Here is a 22,263-nt window from a genome sequence, read left to right as displayed (position 1 = left end):
TTAGGGTTAGAGTTGGGTACGTGTTACGGTACTGGTTAGGGTTTGGGTTAGGTTACGGGTTAGGGTTAGGGTTAGGGTACGGTTTACGATACAGGTTAGGCTTAGGTTTAGGGTACTGGTTAGGGTTAGGGTTACAGTTAGGGTACGGATTAGGGTTAGGGCTAGGGTTAGGGTTAGGGTTAGGTTTAGTGTTAGGCATAGGGTTAGGGTTTGGGATAGGGTACCGGAACGGGTTAGGGTTAGGGTACGGGTACGGTATAGGTTTAGGGTTAGGGTACCGGTATGGGTTAGGGTTAAGGTTAGGGTTAGGGTTATGGTTAGGGAACTTGTTAGGATTAGGGTTAGGTTTAGGGTACTGGTTAGGGTTAGAGTTAGGGTTAGGTTTAGGGTTATGGTTAGGGTTAGGATACGGGTTAGGATAAGCGTTAGTTTCGGGTTAGGGTAAGGGTTAGGGTTAGGGTTAGGGTTAGGGTTAGGGTTAGGGTTACGGTACGGGTTATGTTTAGGGTTAGGGTTAGGTTTAGGGTACGGGATAGGGTTCTGGTTAGGGTTAATTTTATGCTGCGTTTTAGGGTTAGGGTTAGGGTTAGGGTTAGGGCATGGGTTAGGGTACGGGTTAGGGTTAGGTTTAGGATTAGGGTACGGGTTAGGGTTTCACTTAGGGTAGGTTTTAGGGTACGGGTTAGGGTTAGTGTTAGGGTTAGGCTTAGGGTACGGGTTAGTTTACGGGTTAGGGTAAGGGTAAGGGTTAGGGTTAGGGTTAGGGTTCGGGTTAGGGTTAAGTGTTAGGGTTAGGGTAAGGTTACTGGTTAGGGTTAGGGTATGGCGTAGGTTTCGAGTAAGGTTTAGGGTTAGGGTACGGGTTAGGGTTAGGGTACGTGTTAGGGTTAGGGTGCGAGTACGGGTTAGGGTTAGGGAAAGGGTAATGTTTAGAGTGAGGGTTAGGGTCAGGGTACAAGTTAGGGTTAGGTTTTGAGTTAGGGTTAGCGTTAGGATACGGGTTAGGTTTAGGGTTAGGGTACGGGTTAGTGTTAGGTTTAGGGTTAGGATTAGGGTACTGGTTAGGTTTAAGGTTAGAGTTAGGGTACGGGTTAGGGTGAGGGTTAGGGTTAGGGTTAGGTAGGTGTTAGGGTTAGGGTTAGGGTACGGGTTTGGTTAGGGTACGGGTTAGGGTTAGGGTTTGGGTTAGGGTTAGGGTTAGCGTTAGGGTCTGGGTTAGGGTTACGGTTAGGGTTAGAGTTAAGTTACGGTTTAGGGTTAGAGTAATTGTTAGGGTTAGTGTACGGGTTAGGGTTAGGGTTAGGGTATGGGTTAGGGTTAGGGTTTGGGTTAGGGTACGGGTTAGGGTTAGGGTTAGGGTTAACGTTAGGATCCGGGTTAGGGTTACGGTTAGGGTTAGAGTTAAGTTACGGTTTAGGGTTAGAGTAAGTGTTAGGGTTAGTGTACGGGTTAGGGTTAGGGTACGGGTTAGAGTTAGGGTGAGTATACGGGTTAGCAGTAGGGTTAGGGTCAGGGTTAGGTTGTGGGTTAAGTTTAGGGCTGGGTACGGTTAGGGTACCGATAGGGTATCGGTTAGGTTTAGGGTACTGGTTAGGGTTAGTATTAGGGTTAGGGTTAGCCTACGGCTTAGGGTTAGGGTTAGCATTAGGGTTAGAGTATGGGTTAGGGTTAGGGTTAGGGTACTAATGAGCATTAGGTTTAGGGTACGGGTTAGAGTTAGTGTAAGGGTTAGGGTTTGAGTACGGGTTAGGGTTAGGTTACGGCTTTGGGTAAGGGAGAGGGTACTGGTTAGGTTTAGGGTTAGGGAAAGCGTTAGAGTTCTGGTTAGGGTTAGGTTTAGGGTTCGGGTCAGCGTACGGGTTAGGGTTAGGGTTAGGGTACTTGTTATGGTTAGGGTTAGGGTTACGGTATGATGAGGTTGAGGGTTAGGGAATGGGTTAGGGTACAGGTTAGGGATAAGGTTAGTGTACGGCTTAGTGTACGGGTTAGGGTTAGGTTAGGGTACGGGTTAGGGTTAGGGTTAGGGTAAGGGTACGGGTTAAGGTTAGGGTTTGGGTACGGGTTAGGGTTAGGGTTAGGGTTTGTGTACTGGTTAGGGTTAAGGTTAGTTGAGGGTAGGGTTAGGGTGAGTGTTAGGGTTAGGGTTAGGGTACGGGTTAGGGTTAGGATTAAGGTACGGGTTAAGGTTCGGGTGAGGGTAAGGGTTAGGGAACTGATTAGGGTTAGGGTTAGGGTTAGGGTACGGGTTAATGTTACTGTTAGGGTTAGGTTTAGGGTACATGTTAGGGTTAGGGCTAGGGTTAGGGTTAGGTTATGTGTTAGGGTTAGGATTAGGGTACGGGTTACGGTACGGGTAGTGTTAGGGTTAGGGTACGGGTTAGGGTTAGGGTTCGGTTTATGGTTACGGTTAGGGTTAGGGTACGGGTTAGGGGTAGGATTAGGTTACGGGTTAGGGTTAGGGTTAGGGTTAGGGTACGGAATAGGGTTAAGGTAGTGTTAGGGTTAGGGTACTGGTTTGGTTTAGGTTTAGGTTTATGGTTCGGTTTAGGTTTAGGGTTAGAGTTATGGTTAGGATTAGAGTACGGGTTAGGGTACCGGTTACGGTTAGGGTTGGTGTACAGCTTACGCTACGGGTTATGGTTAGGGATGGGTACGGGTTAAGGTTAGGGTTAGGGTAAGTGTACGGGTTAGGATTATGGTTAGGGTACTGGTTGGGGTTAGGGTTAGGGTTAGGGTACGGTTTACAGTACGGGGTAGGGGTTGGTTTAGGGTACTGTTTAGGGTTAGGGTTAGGGTTAGGATACGGGATAGGGTTAGGGTAGGGTACGGGTTAGGGTTAGGGTTAGGGTTAGGATACGGGTTAGGGTACGTGTTAGGGTACGGTTTAGGGTACGGGTTAGGTTTAGGGTTAGTGTTTGGGTTAGGGTACGGGTTAGGCGTAGTGTTAGGGTTAGGGTTAGGGTACGGGTTAGGGTTAGTGTTAGGGTTAGGGTAAGGTTTAGTGTTAGGGTTAGGGTACTGGAACGGGTGAGGGTTAGGTTTAGGGTTAGGATTAGGGTATGGGTTAGGGTTAGGGTTACGTTAGGGTTAGGGTACTGGTTATGGTTAGGGTTAGTGTTAGGGTACGTGTTAGGGTTAGGGTTAGGGTTAGGATTATGTTTAGTGTTAGGATACGGGTGAGGGTTATGGTTAGGGTACCGGTTAGGGTTAGGGTTAGGGTTAGGGTACAGGTTAGGGTTAGGTTTAAGGTACGGGTTAGGCTTAGTGTTAGGTTACGTGTAAGAGTTAGGTTTACGGTGAGGTTACGGGTTAGGGTTAGGGTTAGAGTACTGGTTTGGTTTAGGGTTAGGGTAAGGGTACACGTTAGGGTTAGGGTTAGGGTTAGGGTACGGGTTAGCAATAGGGTTAGGTTGAGGTTTAGGTTTGGTGTACAGGTTAGGGCTACGGTTAGTGTATGAGTTAAGGTTAGGGTTAAGGTAAGGGTACGGGTTGGAGTTAGGTTTAGGGTTAGGGTACGGTTTAGGGTTAATGTTAGGGTTAGGGTTAGGGTACTGGTTATGGTTAGGTTTAGGGTACGGGATAGGGTTAGTGTTAGGTTACGTGTTAGGGTTATTGTTTGGGTACAGGTTAGGGTTAGGGTTAGGGTTAGGGTATGGGTTAGGGATAGGGTTATGTTTAGGGTACGGGTTAGGGTTAGGGTTAGTTTATGGTAGGGGTTAGTGTTAGTGTTAGGGTTAGGGTTAGGGTACGGGTTAGGGTTAGGGGTCGGGTTAGGGTTAGGGTTTGGGTTAGGTTACGTTTTGGGTTAGGGTTAGGGTTACGTTACCGGTTAGGGTTAGGGTAGGGTACGGGTTAGTGATAGGGTTAATTTACGAGTTAAGGTTAGGGTTAGGGTAAGGGTATGGTTTGGGGATAAGGTTAGGGTTAGTGTACGGGTTAGGGTTAAGGTTAGTGTTAGGGTTAGGGTACTGGTTATTGTTAGAGTTAGGGTACGGGTTACGTTCCGATTAAGGGTTAGGGTTAGTGTACGGGTTAGGTTTAGGGTACGTGTTAGGGTTAGGGTGAGTGTATGGGTTAGCAGTAGGGTTAGGGTTATGGTTAGTTTACGGGTTAGGGTTAGGACTGGGTACGGGTTAGGGTTCGGGTTAGGGTACGGGTTAGGGTTAGGGTACGGGTAAGGGTTAGGGTTAGTTTAGGTTACGGCTTAGGGTTAGGGTTAGCGTTAGGATTACGGTACAGGTTGGATTTAGGGTTAGGGTTAGGATATCGGTTAGGGTTAGGGTTAGGGTACGTGTTAGTGTTAGTGTAAGGGTTAGGGTTTGGGAACAGTTTAGGTTTAGGGTACGGCTTAAGGTAAGGGTGAGGCTCCGGGTCAGGTTTAGGGTAGGGTTTGTGTTAGGGTACTGGTTAGGGTTATGGTTAGGCTACGGGTTAGGGTACGGGTTAGGGTTAGGGTAAGGTTACGGGTTAGCGTTAACGTTGGGGTTAGGGTACTGGTTTGGTTTAGCGTTAGGGCTAGGGAATGGGTTAGGTTTAGGGCTAGGGTTAGGGTTAGTTTTAGTGTACGGGTTAGGGTTAGGGTTAGTGTATGGGTTAGAATTTGGTTTAGGGTACTGATTAGGGTTAGGGTTAGCGTTAGGGTTAAGTTACGGATTAGGGTTAGGGTACGTGTTAGGGTTAGGGTTAGGGTTAAGGGTTTGTGTTAGGGAAAGGGTTAATTTTGGGGTTAGTGTTAGGGTACGGGTTAGGGTACGGGTTAGGGAACAGCTAAGGGTTAGGGTTACGGTTAGTGTACGGTTTAGGGATGGGTTACGGATTAGGGATTGTGTTAGGGTTAGGTTTAGGGTTAGGGTACGGGTTAGGGTTAGTGTTAGGTTTAGGGTTAGGGTACGGCTTAGTGTTAGGTTTAGGGTTAGGGCACGGGTTAGGGTAGGATTTAGGGTACGGGTTACTGTATGGGTTAGGTTTAGGGTTAGGGTACAGGTTACGGTACGGGTTAGGGTATGGGTTAGTGTACGGTTTAGGGTTAGGGTTAGGGTACAGTTTGTGGTTAGGTTTAGAGTTAGTGTTAGATTAAAGGTACGGGTGAGGGTACGGGTTAGGGTTCGGGTTAGGGTACGGGTTAGTGTAGGGTTTAGGGTACAGATTAAGGTTAGAGATAGGGTTAAGGTTAGGGTTAAGTTACGGTTTAGGGTAGGGTACGGGTTAGCGTATGGTTTAGGGTTAGGTTTAGGGTACGGGTTGGGTTTAGGGTTAGGGTTAGGGTATGGGTTAGGGTTAGTGTTAGGGTTAGGGTTAGGGTACTGGTTAGGGTTTGGTTTAGGGTTAGGGTTAGGACATGGGGTAGGTTTAGGGTATTGATTACGGTTATGTTACAGGTTAGGGTTAGTGTTTGGGTTAGGGTATGGGTTAGGGTAAGGGTTAGTGTAGGGTACGGTAAGGGTTAGGGTTAGGTTACCGGTTAGGGGTAGGTTTAGGGTACGGGTTAGGGGTAGGTTTAGGGTTAGGGTAAGGGATAGGGTTAGAGTTAGGGTTAGGGGTAGGGTACAGGTTGGCGTTAGGAGTAGGGTACACGTTAGGGTTAGGGAGAGGGTTAGGATAAGGGTACAGTTTAGGGTTTGGGTTAGGGTTATGGTACGGGTTAGGGTACGTGTTAGGGTACTGGTTAGGGTACGGGTTATGGTTTAGGGTTAGGGTTAGGTTTAGGGTACGGGTTAGCAACTGCGTTAGGTTTAGGGTTAGGGTTGGTGTGAGGGTTAGGGTTAGGGGTAGTGTACTGGTTAGGGTTAGGGTTAGGTACGGGTTAGGGGTAGTGTAATGGTTAGGGTTAGGATACGGGTTAGGGTTAGGGGACGGCTAAGGGTTAGGGTACGGGTTAGGGTTAGGGAACGGGTTTGGATACGGGTTAGGTTAGGGTTAGGGTTAGGGTACTGGTTTGGGTTAGGATTAGGGTTAGGCACTGGTTAGGTTTAGGGTTAGGGTTAGGGTTAGGTTTATGGTATGGGTTAGTGTTAGGTTAAGGTTAGGATTAGGGTTAGGGTAGTATTAGGGTTAGAGTTAGGGTTAGGGATAGGGTTAGAGTTAGTGTGTGGATACGGGTTAGGGTTAGGGTTAGGGTTAGGGTTAGGGTACGGGTAAGCGTTAGGGTTAGCGTTACGGTAACGTTTAGGGTAGGGGTTAGTTTTAGGGTTAAGGTATGGCTAGGGTTAGGGTTAGGGTTAGGGTACAGGTTAGTGTTAGATTAGGTTTAGGGTACAGGTTAGGTTTAGGGTTAAGGTATGTGGTAGGGTACGGATTAGGGTTAGTGTTAGGGTTAGGGTACGGGTTATGGTACGTGTTAAGCGTAGGGTTAGTTTTTTGGTTAGGGTACGGGTACGGTTTAGGGTTACAGTACGGGTACGGGTTAGGTTTAGTGTTTGGGTACAAATACGGGTTAGGGTTAAAGTTAGGGTTACGGTTAGGGATAGGGTACGGTTTAGGTTTAGGGTTAGAGTTAGGGTACTGGTTAGGGTTAGAGTTAGGGTAATGGTTAGGGTTAGGGTACTGGTTTGGTTTAGGATTAGGGTTAGGGTACGGGTTAGGTTTAGGTTTAGGGTTAGGGTTAGGTTTATGGTATGGGTTAGTGTTAGGGTTTAGGTTAGATTTAGGGTTAGGGTAGGGTTAGGGTTCATGTAAGGGTTAGGGTTAGAGTTAGGGTTAGGGTTAGGGTTAGGGTTAGGGTTAGGATTAAGGTGAGGGTAGGGATAGGGTGAGAGTTAGGGTTAGGGTTAGGGTTAGAGTTAGGTTGTGGGTACGTGTTAGGGTTAGGGTTAGTGTTAGGGTTAGGTTACGGGTTAGGATACCGGTTATGGTTAGGGTTAGGGTTAGGGCACAGGTTAGGGTATGTGTTAGGGTTAGGTTTAAGGTACGGGTTAGGGTACGGATTAGGGTTAGGTTAAGGGTTAGGGTTAGAGTTAGGGTATGGGTTAGGGTTAAGTTTAGGGTTAGGGTTAGGGTACTGGTTAGGATTAGGGTTAGGGATATGGTAAGGCTTAGTGTACAGGTTAGGGTTAGGGTTAGGGTAATTTTTCAGGTTAGGGTTAGTGTTAGGGTACGGGTTAGGGTTAGGGTTAAGGTAGGGATAGGGTACTGGTTAGGGTTAGGGTAGGGGTTAGGGTTAGGGTTAGGTATAGTTTTAGGGTACGGGTTAGGGTTAGGGTTAGGTTTAGATTAGGGGTAGGGTTAGGGTTACGGTATGGGTTAGGGTTAGGGATAGGGTTAGGTTTAGGTAACGGATTAGGGTTAGGGTAGGGTTCAGGTTAGGGTTAGGGTGAGGGTTAGGTTTAGGTTATGGGTTAGGCGTAGTGTTAGGGTTAGGTTTAGGGTTAGGGTACGGGTTAGGGTTAGGGTAAGGTTACGGTTTAGGGTTAGGGTTAGGGTAATGGTACGGGTTAGGGTTAGGGTTAGGTTAGGGTTAGGGTATTGGTTAGGGTTAGGGTTAGGGTAGGTTTTAGGGTTAGGGTTAGGGTTATGTTTAGGTTTGGGGTACGGGTTAGGTTTAGGGTATAGGTTAGGGTTAGGGATATGGATAGGGGATGGGTTAGGGTTAGGGTACGGGTTACGGTATGGGTTAGGGTTAGGGTTAGGGTACTGGGTAGGGTTAGGGTTAGTGTTAGGGTATGGGTTAGTGTTAGGGTTAGGGATAGGGTACGGTTTAGGGTTAGGGTGAGGGTAGGGTATGGGATAGGATTAGGTTTAAGGTTAGGGTACTGCTTATAGTTAGGGTTAGGTTAGGGTTAGGGTATTGGTTAGGGTTAGGGTTAGGGTAGGTGTTAGGGTTAGGGTTAGGGTTAGGTTTAGGTTTGGGGTACGGGTTAGGTTTAGGGTATAGGTTAGGGTTAGGGATACGGATAGGGGATGGGTTAGGGTTAGGGTACGGGTTATGGTACGGGTTAGGGTTAGGGTACTGCGTAGGGTTAGGGTTAGTGTTACGGTACGGGTTAGTGTTAGGGTTAGGGATAGGGTACGGTTTAGGGTTAGGGTGAGGGTAGGGTACGGGAAAGGATTAGGTTTAAGTTTAGGGTACTGCTTATAGTTAGGGTTAGGTTAGGGTTAGGGTACAGGTTAGGATTAGGTTTAGGGTTAGGGTTAGGGTTAGGATACGGGTTAGGGTTAGGGTTAGGGTTAGGGGGAGGCTTTGGGTTAGGGTACAGATAAGGGTAGGGTTAGTGTTTGGGTACAGGTTAGGGTTAGGGTTAGGGTTAGGGTACGGGTTAGGGTTAGGGTTAGGGTTAGGGTTATGGGTAGGGTACGGGTTAGGGGTAGGGTTAGTGTTAGGGTACGGGTTACGGTACGAGTTAAGGTTAGGGTTAGGGCTGGGTATGGGTTAGGGTTAGGGTATGGGATAAGGTTGGGTTAGGGGTAGGGTTAGGGTACGGGTTACTGTTCGGGTTATAATTAGGTTTAGGTTTAGGGTACGGGTTAGGGTTAGTGTTAGGGTTAGGGTATGGGTTAGGGGTAGGGTTAGCGTTAGGGTACAGTTTAGGGTTAGGGTTAGAGTTAGGGTTAGGGAACTGGTTTGGTTTAGGGTTAGGGTTAGGGTACGCTTAAGGTTGAGGTTTAGGATTAGTGTTAGGTTTTAGGGATGGGTTAGGGTATGGGTTAGGGTTAGGGTAAGGGTAATGATTAGGGTTCAGGTTAGGGTAATGGTACGGGTTAGGGTGAGGTTAGGGTATGGGTTAGAGGTAGGGTTAGGGTAAGGGTACGGGTTAGGGTTAGGGTTAGGGTACGGGTTAGTTTTAGGGTTAGGGTTAGGGTTAGGGTTAGGTTACGGGTTAGGGTTAGGGTAGGGTACGGGTTGGGGTTAGGTTTAGGGTTAGGGTTAAGGTACTGGTTAGGGTTAGGGTTAGGGTTAGGGTATGCATTAGGGTTAGGGTTAGGGTTAGGGTATGGGTTAGGGTTAGAGTTAGGGTTAGGGACTGGTTAGGGTTAGGGATAGGGTTAGGGTTAGGGAAGAGGTTAGGGTACGGTTAGTGTTAGGGTACGGGTTAGGGTTAGGGTTAGGGTTAGGGTTAGGGTTAGGTGCGTGTTAGGGTTAGGGTTAGGGAACGGGTTAGGGTTAGTGTTAGGGTACGGGTTAGGGATAGGGTTAGGGTTAGGATACAGGTTAAGGAAAGGGTTAGGGTTAGGGCTGGGACGGGTTAGGGTTTGGGTACAGATATGGTTAGGTTTCGGGTTAGGGTTAGGGTACGGGTTAGTGTTCGGGTTATGGTTAGGTTTATGTTTAGAGTTAGGGTTAGGTTTAGGTTTAGAGTACGAGTTAGGTTTAGGGTTAGTGTTAGGGTTAGGGTACTGCTTAGGGTTAGGGGTAGGGTTAGGGTACGGGTTAGCATCAGGGTTAGGGTTAGGTTACGGGTTAGGGTTAGGGTACGGTTGAGGGTTAGGGTGAGGTTATGCATTAGGGTACAGATTAGGGTTAGGATACTGGTTAAGGTGAGGGTTAGGTTTAGGGTACAGGTTAGGGTTAGGGTAGGGTGAGGATTAGGGTACAGTTTAGGGTTAGGTTTAGGTTTAGGGTTAGGGTTAGGATACGGGTTAGTGTTGTTAGGGTTAGGGTACGGGTTAGGGTTAGGTTTGCGTTATGAGTTAGGGTTAGGGTTAGGGTTAGGGTACGGTTTAGGGTTAGGGTTAGGGTCCTTTTTTGGTTTAGGGTTAGGGTTAGGGTACGGGTTAGGTTTAGGGATAGGGTTAGGGTTAGGTTTAGGGTACGGGTTAGGGTACGGGTTAGGGTTAGGGTTAGTGTACGGCCTAGGGTACGGGTGAGGGTTAGGTTGAGGGTACGTGTTAGGGTTAGGGTTAGGGTTAGGGTAAGGGTACGGGTTAGGTTTAGGGTTAGGGTACGGGTTAGGTTTATGGTTAGGGTTAGGGTTAGCGTACTGGTTAGGGTTAGGGTTACAGTGGGGGTTAGGGTTAGGGTTAGGGTTAGGTTTAGGGTATGTGTTAGAGTTAAGTTTAGGGTTAGGGTTAGGCTTAGGTTTAGGGTTAGGGTACGGCTAGGGTTACAGTTATGGTACGTGTTAGGGTTAGGGTAAGGGTTAGGGTTAAGGTTAGGGTTAGGGTTAGGATACGGGTTAGGGTTTGGGTTAGGGTTAGGTTACGGTATAGGGTTAGGGTTAGGTTTAGGGTAATGGTTAGAGTTAGCGTTGGGGTTAGGATTAGGGTTAGGGTACGAGTTAGGTTTAGGGTTAGGGTACGTGTTAGGGTTACGGTTAGGGTAAGGGTACGGATTAGGGTTAGGGTACTGTTTAGGGTTAGGGGTAGGGTACGGTAAAGGTTTAGAGTAAGGTTAGGGTTAGTGTTAGGGTTAGGGTTAGGGTACGGGTTAGGTTTAGGGTGAGTGTATGGTTTAGGGTTAGGGTTAGGGTTCGGTTATGGGTTAGGGTTAGGGCTGTGTATGGGTAAGGGAATGGGTTAGGTACGGTTTAGGTTTAGGTTAAGGTATACTGTTAGGGTTAGGGTACGGGTTAGGGTTAGTGATAGGGTACGGGTTAGGCTTAGGGTTAGGGTACGGGTATGGGTTCGGGTTAGGGTTAGGGTTAGGGTTAGGGTACGGGTTAGGTTTAGGGTTAGGGTTAGGTTTATGGTATGGGTTAGTGTTAGGGTTAAGGTTAGGATTAGGGTTATGTTAGGGTTAGGGTTAGAGTTAGGGTTAGGTTTAGGGTTAGAGTTAGGGTGTGGGTACGGGTGAGGGTTAGGATTAGGGTTAGGGCTAGGATACGGGTTAGGATACGGATTATGGTTAGGGTTAGGGTTAGGGTACGGGTTCGGGTATGGGTTAGGGTAAGATTTAAGCTACTGGTTAGGGAACGGTTTAGGCTTAGGGTTAGGCTACGAGTTAGGGAATGGGTTAGGGTTAGGGTTAGGGTACGTCTTAGGGTACGGGGTACGGTTACGGTTAGTGTACTGGTTAGGGTTAGGGTTAGGGTTAGGGTCAGGGTTAGGATTAAGGTTATGGTATGGGTTAGGGAATGGGTTAGGGTTACGGTTAGGGTACGGGTTAGGGTAGGGGTTACAGATAGGGTTAGTGTACTTGTTAGGGTTAGTTTACGGATTAGGGTTAGGGTTAGGGTCAGGGTACGGGTTAGGATTAGGTTTGGGTTAGGGTTAGGGTACTGGTTAGAGTTAGGGTAGGGTTAGGGTTAGGGTACAGGTTAGGGTTAGGGTTAAGGTTAGGTTTAGGGTTAGGGATAGTATACAGATTAGGGTTAAGTTTAGGGTTAGGTTTAGGATACTGGTTAGGGTTAAGTTTAGGGTTAGGGTACTGGTTACGGTTAGGGTTAGGGATAGGGTACTGGTTAGGGTTAGGTTTAGGGTTAGGGTATGGGTTAGCATTATGGTTAGTGTTAGGTCCGGGTAAAGGTTAGGGTACGTTTCAGGTTTAGGATTAGGGTTAGGGTTAGGGTACTGGTTTGATTTAGGTTTAGGGTTAGGGTACGGCATATGTTTAGGTTTAGGGTTAGGGTTAGGTTTAGGTTACAGGTTAGGGTACGGGTTAGGGTCAGGGGTAGTGTTAGAGTTAGGGTTAGGGTACGGGTTAGGCATAGGGTTAGTTTTAGGGTTAGGTTTAGGATTCGGGTTAGGGTTAGGGTTAGTTTACGGATTAGGGTTAGGGTTAGGTTAAGGGTACGGGTTAGGGTTATGGTTAGGGTTAGTGTTAGGTTAGGGGTTAGGGTTAAGGTTAGGGTTAGGGTACTGGTTAGGGTTAGGTTGAGGGTACAGTTTAGGGTTAGAGTAATTGTTAGGGTTAGTGGATGGGTTAGGGTTAGGGTACAGGATAGTGATAGGGTGAGTGTACGGGTTAGAGTTAGGGTTAGGGTTAGGGTTAGGGTTAGGGTTAGGGTTAGGGTAAGGGTTAGGGTACGGGTTAGGGTACAGGTTAGGGTTAGGGTATGGGTGAGGGTTAGGGTTAGGGTTAGGTTTCGGGTTAGGGTTAGGGTTAGGGTTAGGGTATTGGTTAGGGTTAGGGTTAGGGTACAGGTTAGGGTTAGGTTTAGGGTTAGGGTTAGGGTTAGGGTTAGGGTACGTGTTAAGGTTACGTTTAGGGTTAGGGTACGTGTTAGGGTTAGGGTTAAGTTACGGGTAGGGTTGGGTTTAGGGTTATGGTTAGGGTTAGGGTACGGGTTAGGTTTAGGGTTAGGATTAGGGTTAGGGCTAGGCTTAGGGTACTGGTTTGGTTTAGGGTTAGGGTTAGGGTACGGGTTAGGTTTAGGGTTAATGTTAGGGTTAGGTTTAGCGTACCGGTTAGGGGACGGGTAAAGGTTAGGTTTAGCATACTGCTTAGGGTAAAGGTTAGGATTAGGTTAGGGTACGGGTTAGGGTTAGGGTAAGTTTACAGGTTAGCGTACTGGTTAGGGTACGGGTTAGGGTATGGGTTAGGGTTAGGTTTAGGGTACTGGTTAGGGTTAGTGTTAGGGTTAGGGTAGGAGTTAGGTTTAGGGTTAGGGTTAGGTTTAGGGTAGAGTTTAGGTTTAAGGTTAGGGTTAGGGATAGGGTACGGGTTAGCAATAGGGTTAGGGTTGGGTTAGGTTTAGTGTAAGTGTTAGGGTTAGGGTTAGGGTTAGGGTACGGGTTAGGGTTAGGGTTATGGTAAGGTTACGGGTTAGGGTTAGGGTACGGGTTAGGGTTAGGGTACAGGTTAGGGTTAAGGTTAGGGTTAGGTTTAGGGTACTATTTAGGCTTAGGTTTACGGTACGGGTTAGTGTTAGAGTAAGGTTTAGGGTTACGGTACGGGTTAGGGTTAGCGTACGCATTAGGGTTGGGTACTGGTTAGGGTTAGGGTTAGGGTACGGGTTAGGGTATTGTTAGGGTTAGGTTATGGGTTAGATTTAGGGTTAGGGTACGCGTTACGGTACAGTTTAGGTTTAGGGTGAGGGTTGGGTTACGGGTGAGGTTTAGGTTTAGGTTTAGGGTTAGGGTAAGTTTACGGGTTAGTTTTAGGGTACAGGTTACAGGTTAGGGTTAGGTTTAGGGTACGGGTTAGGCTTAGGGTTAAGTTTAGGGTACCAGAATGGGTTTGGTTTAGTATGTTATGGTTAGAGTTACGGTTAGGGTTAGGATACTGGTTAGGATTAGTATTAGGGTTAGGATAGATGTTAGGGTTAGGGTTAGGATACGGGTTAGGATTAGGTTAAGCGTTATGGTACAGTTTAAGGTATGGGTTAGGGAACAGGTTAGTGTAAGGGTTTGGGTTTAGGGTCAGGGTTAGGGAAAGTGTAAGTGTTAGGGATAGGGTTAGGGTTGGGTACGGGTTAGGGTTAGGGTTAGGATTAGGGTTAGGGTACAGCTTAGTGATAGGGTATGGGTTAGGGTTAGGGTAAGGGTTAGGGTTAGGTTTAGGGTTAGGATTAGGGTACGGGTAAGTGTTAGGGTTAGAGTTAGGGTTAGGGTTCGGGTAAGGGTTAGGGTTAGCGTTACTGTAAGGGTTAGGTTATCGGTTCGGGTTAGGGTTAGGGTACCAGTTAGGGTTAGGTTTAGGGTACTGTTTTGGGTTAGTGTTTGGGTTAGGATACAGGTTAGGGTTAGGGTTACGGTTAGGGTTAGGGTACGGGTAATATTATGGTGAAGTTAAGGTTAGGATTAGGGTACGTGTTAGGATTAGGGTTAGGTTTATCATACGGCTTAGGGTACGGGTTAGGGTTAGTGTTAGGGTACGGTTTAGGGTTAGGGTTAGGGTTAGGGTACGGTTAGGGGTTAGGGTTAGGATTAGGGTTAGGGTACTGGTTTGGTTTAGGGTTAGCGTTAGGGTTCAGGTTAGGTTTAGGATTAGGGTTAGGGTTAAGTATAGGATACGGTTTAGGGTACGGGTTATGTTTAGGGTTAGGTTTAGGGTTAGTTTTCGGGTTAGGGTACGGGTAAGGGTTATGGTTAGGATACGGATTAGAGTTAGTGTTAGGGTTAGGGTTAGAGCATGGGTTAGCAATAGGGTTAGGCTTAGGGTTAGTTTTACGGTACTGGTTAGGGTTAGGGTTAGGGTTAGGGTATGTGTTAGCTTTAGGGTTAGGGTAAGTTTACAGGTTAGGGTTAGGGTTAGGGTTTGGGTACAGGTTAGTGTTAAGGTTAGGGTTAGGGTTAAGGTACTGGTTAGGGTAGGGTTAGGGTACTGGTTAGGGTTAGAGTAAGGGTTAGGTTTAGGGTACGGGTGAAGGTTAGGGTACAGGTGAGGGTTAGGGTACGGGTTAGGGTACTGGTTAGGTTTAGGGTTAGGGTTAGGGTACGCTTTAGGGTTAGGGTTAGGGTTAGGGTTAGGGTATGGGTTAGGTTTAGGGTACCGTTAAGGGTTAGGGATAGGGTATTGGTTAGGGTTAGAGCTAGGGTTAGTTTTAGGGTCCTGGTTAGGGTCAGCGTTAGGGTTAGGGTATGGGTCAGGGCTAGGGTTAGGGTCAGGGTTGGGTTCGGGTTAGAGTTAGGTTTAGGTTACGGGTTAGGGTTAGGGATAAGGTACGGGTTAGGCTTACAGTTGTGATTAGGGTACCGGTTAGGGTTAGGTTTAGGGTATGGGTTAGTGTAAGAGTTAGGGTAAGGTTTAGGGTACTGATTAGGATTAGTTTTAGGGTTAGGATACAGTTTAGGGTTGGGTTAGGGTACGGTTTAGTGTTAGGATTAGGGTACGAGTTAGGATGAGGTTTAGGGTTATGGTACAGGTTAGGGTACGGGTTAGGGTACTGGTTAGGGTACGGGTTAGGGTTTAGGGTTAGCGTTAGGGTAAGTGTTAGGGTTAGGGTTAGGGTTAGGTTTAGGGTACGGCTTAGGGTTAGGGTTAGGGTTAGGGTACAGTTTAGGGATAGGGTACGGGTTAGAGTTAGGGTTAGGGTTAGGCTTAGGTTTGGTGTACGGGTACAAGTTAGGGTTAGAGTTAGGGTTAGGGTACCTGTAAGGGTTAGAGTTAGCATTACGGTAAGGGTTATGTGATGGGTTAGGGTTAGGTTTTGGGTATGGCTTAGGGTTATGGTTAGGCTTAAAGTATGGTTTAGGGTTAGGTTTAGAGTTCTGGTAAGGGTTAGGGTACAGGTTTGGGTTTTTCTTAGGGTTCGGATTCAGTTTAGCTTTAGGGTTTGGGTTAGGGTACGGGTTAGGATTAGGGTGAGGGTTAGGGTTATGATGAGGGTACTGGTTACAATTAGGGTTAAGGTTATCGTACGGCTTAGTGTAAGGGTTAGGGTTAGGGTTAGGGTACTGTTTACGGTTAGGTTTAGGGTACGGGTTAGGGTAAAGGTTAGGGTTATGTTTAGGGTACTGGTTAGGTTTAGGGTGAGGGTTAGGGTAGGGTTAGGGTTAGGGTTAGGGTTAGGTTTAGGGTTCGGGTTAAGGTTAGGGTTAGGTTTAGATTACGGGTGGGTTAGGGTTAGGGTATGGGTAAGGGTTAGGTTTATCATTACGGTAAGGGTTATGTGATGGGTTAGGGTTAGGGTTAGGGTATGGGATAGGGTTAGGGTTTGGGATAGGGTTAGGGTTAGGGTAAGGGTGAACATCAGGGTTAGGGTTACGTTACAAGTTAGGGTTAGGGTTAGAGTACGGTTTAGGTTTAGGGTGAGGTTACGCGTTAGGGTACGGGTTAGGGTACGGGTACTGGTTAAGGTGAGTGTTAGGTTTAGGATAAGGGTACGGGTTAGGTTTAGGCTTAGGGATAGGGTATTGGTTATGGTTAAGGTTAGGGTACAGGTTAGGTTTAGAGTAAGGGTTAGGGTTGTTGTACGGGTTAGGGTTAGGGTGTGTGTATGGGTTAGCAGTAGTGTTAGGGTTAGCGTTAGGGTATTGGTTAGGGTTAGGGTGAAGTTTAGGGTAGGGGTTAGGGTTATGGTTAGGGTTAGGTTTAGGGTACGGGTAAGGGTTAAGTTTAGGTTTAGGTTTAGGCTTAGGTTTAGCGTTAGGGTACGGTTTAAGGTTACGGTTAGGGTACGGGTTAGGGTACCGGTCAGGTTTAGTGTTAGGTTTAGGGTTAGGGTACAGGTTAGCAATAGGTTTAGGGTTAGGGTTAGGTTTAGTGTACGGGTTAGGGTTAGGGTTAGGGTATGGGTTAGGGTAACGGTACCAGTTAGGGTTAGGGTTACAGTACGGGATAGGGTTAAGTTTAGGGTTAGCGTACTGGTTAGGGTTAGGTTTAGGGTTAGGGATAAGGTTAGAGTAAGGGTTAGGGTACGGTACGGGTAAGGGTTAGGGTTCGGGTTAGGGTTACGGTGAGTGTACGGTTTAGGGGTAGGGTTAGGGTTAGAGTTAGGTTACGGGTTAGGGTTAGGGTGGGTACGCATTAGGGTACGTGTTAAGGTATGGGTTAGGGTTAGGGTGCGGGTTAGGTTTAGTGTTAGGGTTAGGGTACGGGTTAGGGTTAGGGCTAGGGTTAGGGTACGGGTTAGGGTTAGGTTTAAGGTAGGGTACTAGTTAGGGTTAGGGTTAGGGTACGGGTTAGGGTTAGTGTAAGGGTTAGGGTTAGGGTTCGCGGTAGGGTTAGGGTACGGCTTCAGGTAAGGGTGAGGTTACAGGTTAGGTTTAGGGTTAGGTTTAGGATTAGTGTACGGGTTACAGTTAGGGTTAGGGTACGGGTTAGGGTTCGGGTTAGGGTTAGGGTTAAGGTACTGGTTAGGGTTAGAGTTAGGGATAGGTTTAAGGGTGAGTGTTAGGGTTAGGGTTAGTGTTAGAGTACGGATTTGTTTATGGTTAGGGTTAGGGTACAGGTTACGGTTAGGGTACGGGTTAGGATAAGGGTGAGGTTACGGGTTAGGTTTAGGTTTAGGGTTAGGGGTAGGGTACGGGTTAGGGTTAGGGTGAGGATAAGGGTTAGGGAACGGGTTCGGGTTAGGGTTAGGTTTATGGTACTGGTTAGTGTTAGGGTTAGGGTTAGGGTACAGGTTAGGGTTGGGTTAGTGTTAGGGTACGGGTTAGGGTTAGTGTTAGGTATGTGTTCGGGTTAGGGTTAGGGTACGTCTTAGGGTACTGGATAGGATTAGGGTACGGGTTAGGTTTAGGGTTAGGTTTAGAGTACGAGTTACGGTACTGGTTACGGTTCGGGTTAGGGTTAGTTTTAGCGTACTGGTTAGGAATAGCTTTAGGGTTAGGGTACGGATTAGGGTTAGGGTTAGTGTTAGGGTACGGTTTAGGAGTAGGGTTAGGGTTAGGGTTAGGGTACTGGTTAGTGTTAGAGTTAGGGTTAGGCTTAGGGTTAGGGTTTGGTTTATGGTTAGGTTTAGAGCACGGGTGAGGTTTAGGGTACTGATTATGGTTAGGTTACAGGTAAGGGTTAGTTTTAGGGTTAGGGTTAGGGAACGGTTTAGGGCTCGGGTTAGGGTTAGGGTACGGGTTAGGGTTAGGGTACGGGTTAGGGTAAGGGTTAGGGTTAGTGTACTGGTTTCGTTTAGGGTTAGGGTTAGGGTACGGGTTAGGTTTAGGGTTAGGGTACGAGTTAGGTTTAGTGTACAGGTTACAGTCCGGGTTAGGTTTAGTGTTAGTGTACGCCTTAGGGTACAGGTAAGGGTTAGGAATAGGGTACAGATTAAGGTTAGTGTTAGGGTAATGGTACTCGTTAGGGTTAAGGTTAGGGTACAGGTTAGGGTTAGGGCTAGGGTTAGGGTTAGGTTACGGTTGAGGGTTAGGTTTAGGGTTAGGGTACGGGTTAGAGTTAGGGTTAGGTTACGGTTTAGGGTTAGGGTTAGGGTAAGGGTTACGGTACTGGTTAGTGTTAGGTTTAAGGTTAGGTTATGGGTTAGGGTTAGGGTTAGTGTACGGGTTACGGTATGGGTTAGGGTTAGGTTTAGGGTACTGGTTAGGATTAGGGTTAGGGTCAGGGTATGGGTTAGGGTTAGGGTTAGTGTTAGGGTACGGGTTAGGGTACGGGTTAGGGTTAGGTTGAGGGTACGGTTTAGGATTAGGGTTATGGTAAGGGTAGCATACGGTATAGGATGAGGGTTAGGGTACTGGTCAGGGTTAGGGTTAGGGTACAGGTTAGGGTTAGTGTAAGGGTTAGGGTTAGGTTACGGGTTTGGGTTAGGGTACGGCTTCGGGTAAGGTTGAGGTTATGGGTTAGGTTTAGCGTTAGGTATAGCGTTAGGGTACTGGTTAGTGTTAGGATACGGGTTAGGGTACGGTTTCGGGTTAGGGTTAAGGTTAGGGGACTGGTTAGGGTAAGGGTTAGGGTTAGGTTTAGGGTACTGGTGAGGGTTAGGGTTAGGGTTAGGGTACGGGTACGGGTTAGGGTGAGGATTAGGTTACGGTTTAGGGTAAGGGTTAGGGTACGGGTTACGGTACGGGTTACGGTACGGGTTAGGGTTAGCTTTAGGATACTGGTTGGGAATAGATTTAGGGTTAGGGTACAGATAAGGGTTAGGGTTAGGGTATGGGTTAGGATTAGGGTTAGGTTTAGGGTTAAGGTACTGGTTAGGCTTATGGTTAGGGTTTGGGCTAGGGTACAGGTTAGGGTAGGGTTAAGGTTAGGGAATGGGTTAGGGTTAGGGTTAGGGTTAGGAACGTGTTAGGGTACGGGTTAGGCTACGGGTTAGGGTACGGGTTAGGGTAAGTGTTAGGGTACGGGTTAGGTTTAGTGTACGGGTTAGGGTACAGGTAAGGGTTAGGGTTACAGTTAAGGTACGGTTTAGGGTTATGGTTAGGGTCCGGGTTAGTGTTAAGGTTTGGGTTAGGGTACAGGTTAGTGTTAGGGTTAGGTTTAGGCTATGATTTAGCAATAGGGTTAGGGTTAGTGTTAGGTTTTGTGTACGGGTAACAGTTAGGGATAGAGTACCGGTGAGGGTTACGGTTAGGTTAAGGGTAAGGTTAAGGGTTAGGGTTAGGGTTAGGGTACTGGTTAGGGTTCGTGTTAGGGTTAGGTTTAGGGTACGGGTTAGCAATAGTGTTAGGGTTAGGGTGAGGTTTAGTGTACGGGTTAGGTTTAGGGTCAGGGTACGGGTTAGGGTTAGGGTTAAGATAAGAGTACAAGATAGGGTTAGGGTTAGGGTTAGGGTACGGGTAGGGTTAAGTTTAGGGTTAGGGTTAGGGTACTGGTTAGGGTTAGGGTGAGGGTATGGCTTAGGGTTAGGGTTAGGGTTAGGGTATTGGTTAGTTTTAGGATTAGAGTTAGGGTTAGGGTTAGGGTACGGTATAGGGTTTGGGTTAGGTTACGGGTTAGGGTACGGGTTAGGGTTAGGGTGAGGGTACGGATTAGGGTTAGGGTTAGGATTAGGGTTAGGGTACTGGTTAGGGTGAGGGTTAGGTTTAGGGTACGGGTTAGGGTTAGATTAGGGTACGGTTTAGGGTTAGGTTTAGGTTACGGGTTAGGTTTAGGGTTAGGGTTAGGGTTAGGGTTAGGTTACGAGTTAGGGTTAGGGCTAGGGTTAGGGTTAGGGTACATGTTAGGGTTAGGGTTAGGGTTAGGGTACAGGCTAGGGTAGGGTTAGTGTTAGGGTACGGGTTAGGGTTAGGTTTAGGGTTAGGTACGTGTTAGGGTTAGGGTTAGGGAACAAGTTAGGGTACAGGATAAGATTAGGGTACGGGTTAGGGTTAGGTTACAGGTTAGGTTTAGGGTTAGGGTGCGGGTTAGGGGTAAGGTTAGGTTACGGTTTAGGGTTAGAGTTAGGGTACTGGTTTCGTTTAGGGTTAGGGTTAGGGAACGGTTTAGGGTACTGGAGTTACGGTTTAGGGTACTAGAGTTAGGGTACTGGTTTCGTTTAGGGTTAGGGTTAGGGAACGGGTTAGGTTTAGGGTTAGGGTACGAGTGAGGTTTAGGGTACAGGTTACAGTCCGGGTTAGGTTTAGTGTTAGTGTACGGCTTAGGGTACAGGTTAGGGTTAGGGATAGGGTTCGGATTAGGGTTAGTGTTAGGGTAATGGTGCTCGTTAGGGTTAAGGTTAGGGTACGGGTTAGGGTTAGGGCTAGGGTTAGGGTTAGGTTATGGGTGAGGGTTAGGTTTAGAGTTAGGGTACGGGTTAGTGTTAGGGTTAGGGTTAGGTTACGGTTTAGGGTTAGGGTTAGGGTAAGGGTTACGGTACTGGTTAGTGTTAGGTTTAGGGTTAGGTTAAGGGGTTAGGGTTACGGTTAATGTAAGGGTTACGGTACGGGTTAGGGTTAGGTTTAGGGTACTGGTTAGTATTAGGGTTAAGGTCAGGGTTTGGGTTAGGGTTAGAGTAAGGGTTAGGGTTAGGATACGGGTTAGGGTTAGGGTACAGGATAGGGTTAGGGTGAATGTACTGGTTAGGTTTAGGGTTAGGGTTAGGGTTAGGTTACGGTTTAGTGTTAGGGCTGGGTATGGGTAAGGGTACGGGTTAGGGTATGGGTTAGGTTTAGGGTATGGGATAGGTTTAGGGTTAGGGTTAGGGTACTGGTTAGGTTAGGGATAGGGTTAGGGTACGGGTTAGGGTTAGCTTTAGGGTTAGGTTTAGAGTCCTGGTTAAGGTTAGGGTTAGGGTATGGGTTACGGTTAGTGTAAGGGTTAGGGTAGGGTTACGGGTTAGGGTTAGGGTACGGCTTTGGGTAAGGGTGAGGTTACGTGTTAGGTTTAGCGTTAGGGATAGGGTTATGGTACTGATTAGTGTTAGGGTTAGGGTACGGGTTATGGAACGGGTTAGGGTTAGTTTTCGGGAACTGGTTAGGAATAGGTTTAGGGTTAGGGTACGGATTAGGGTTAGGTTTAGGGTTCGGATACAGGTTAGGATAAGGGTTAGGGTTAGGGTTACGGTACTGGTTAGGGTTAGGGTTAGGGTTTGGGTTAGGGTACAGGTTTGGGTAAGGGTTAGGGTTAGGGCTAGGGTACAGGTTAGGGTAGGGTTAGGGTTAGGATACTGGTTAGGGTTAAGGTTAGGGTTAGGTACGTTTAGGTTTAGGGTTAGGATACGGGTTAGGCTTAGGTTTTGGGTAAGGTTTATGGTACAGGTTAGGATAGGGTTAGGGTAATGGTACGGGTTAGGGTTTGGGTTAGGGTTAGATACGTGTTAGTTTTAGGGTTAGGATAGGGTACGGGTTAGGGTTAGGGTTAGGATTAGGGTTAGGGTATGGGTTATGATTAGGGTGGCTTAGGTTTAGGGTTAGGTTTAGGGTACGGGTTAGGGTTAGGTTTAGGGTTAGTTTTAGAGTACGGTTTAGGGTTAGGGTTAGGGTTACGGTAAGGTATGGCATAGGGTGAGGGTTAGGGTACTGGTTGGGATTAGGGTTAGGGTACAGGTTAGGGTTAGTGTAAGGGTTAGGGTTAGGTTACGGGTTAGGGTTAGGGTACGGCTTTGGGTAAGGGTGAGGTTACGGGTTAGGTTTAGCATTAGGGATAGGGTTAGGGTACTGGTTAGTATTAGGATATGGGTTAGGGTACGGATTCGGGTTAGGGTTAGGGTTAGGGTAAGGGTTAGGGTTAGTGTTAGGGTACAGGTGAGGGTTAGGGTTAGGTTTAGGGTACGGGTACGGGTTAGGGTTAGGATTACGGTTACGGTTTAGGGTAAGGGTTAGGGTACGGGTTACGGTACGGGTTACGGTACGGGTTAGGGTTAGTTTTAGGATACTGGTTAGGAATAGATTTAGGTTTAGAGTACGGATTAGGGTTACGGTTAGGGTTAGGGTACGGGTTAGGATTAGGGTTAGGGTTAGGGTACAGGTTAGGGTAGGGTTAAGGATAGGGTATGGGTTAGGGTTAGGGTTAGGGTTAGGTACGTGTTAGGATTAGGGTTAGGGTACGGGTACGGGTTAGGGTTAGGGTTAGGGTCCGGGTTAGGGTTAAGGTTTGGGTAAGGGTACGGGTTAGTGTTAGGGTTAGGGTTAGGGTACGATTTAGCAATAGGGTTAGGGTTAGTGTTAGGTTTTGGGAACGGTAACGGTTAGGGATAGGGTACGGGTGAGGGTTGGGGTTAGGGTAAGGGTAAGGGTTAGGGTTAGGGTTAGGGTACTCCTTAGGGTTCTTGTTAGGGTTAGGTTTAGGGTACGGGTTAGCAATAGGGTTAGGGTTAGGGTGAAGTTTAGTGTACGGGTAATGGTTAGGGATAGGGTACGGGTGAGGGTTAGGGTTAGGGTAGGGTAAGGGTTAGGGTAGGGTAAGGGTTAGGGTTAGGGTTAGGGTTAGGGTACTGGTTAGGGTTCGTGTTAGGGTTAGGTTTAGGGTACGGGTTAGCAATAGGGTTAGGGTTAGGGTGAGGTTTAGTGTACGGGTTAGGTTTAGGGTCAGGGTACGTGTTAGGGATAGGGTTAGGGTAGGGGTACGGGATAGGGTTAGGGTTAGGGTTAGGGTACAGGTTAGGGTTAAGTTTAGGGTTAGGGTTAGGGTACGGC

Source organism: Vulpes vulpes, chromosome 16, assembly GCF_048418805.1.
Source record: "Vulpes vulpes isolate BD-2025 chromosome 16, VulVul3, whole genome shotgun sequence".
NCBI lineage: Eukaryota > Metazoa > Chordata > Mammalia > Carnivora > Canidae > Vulpes > Vulpes vulpes.
The sequence above is the reverse complement of the archived record's forward strand: the minus strand, read 5'-3'. Positions refer to the sequence as shown.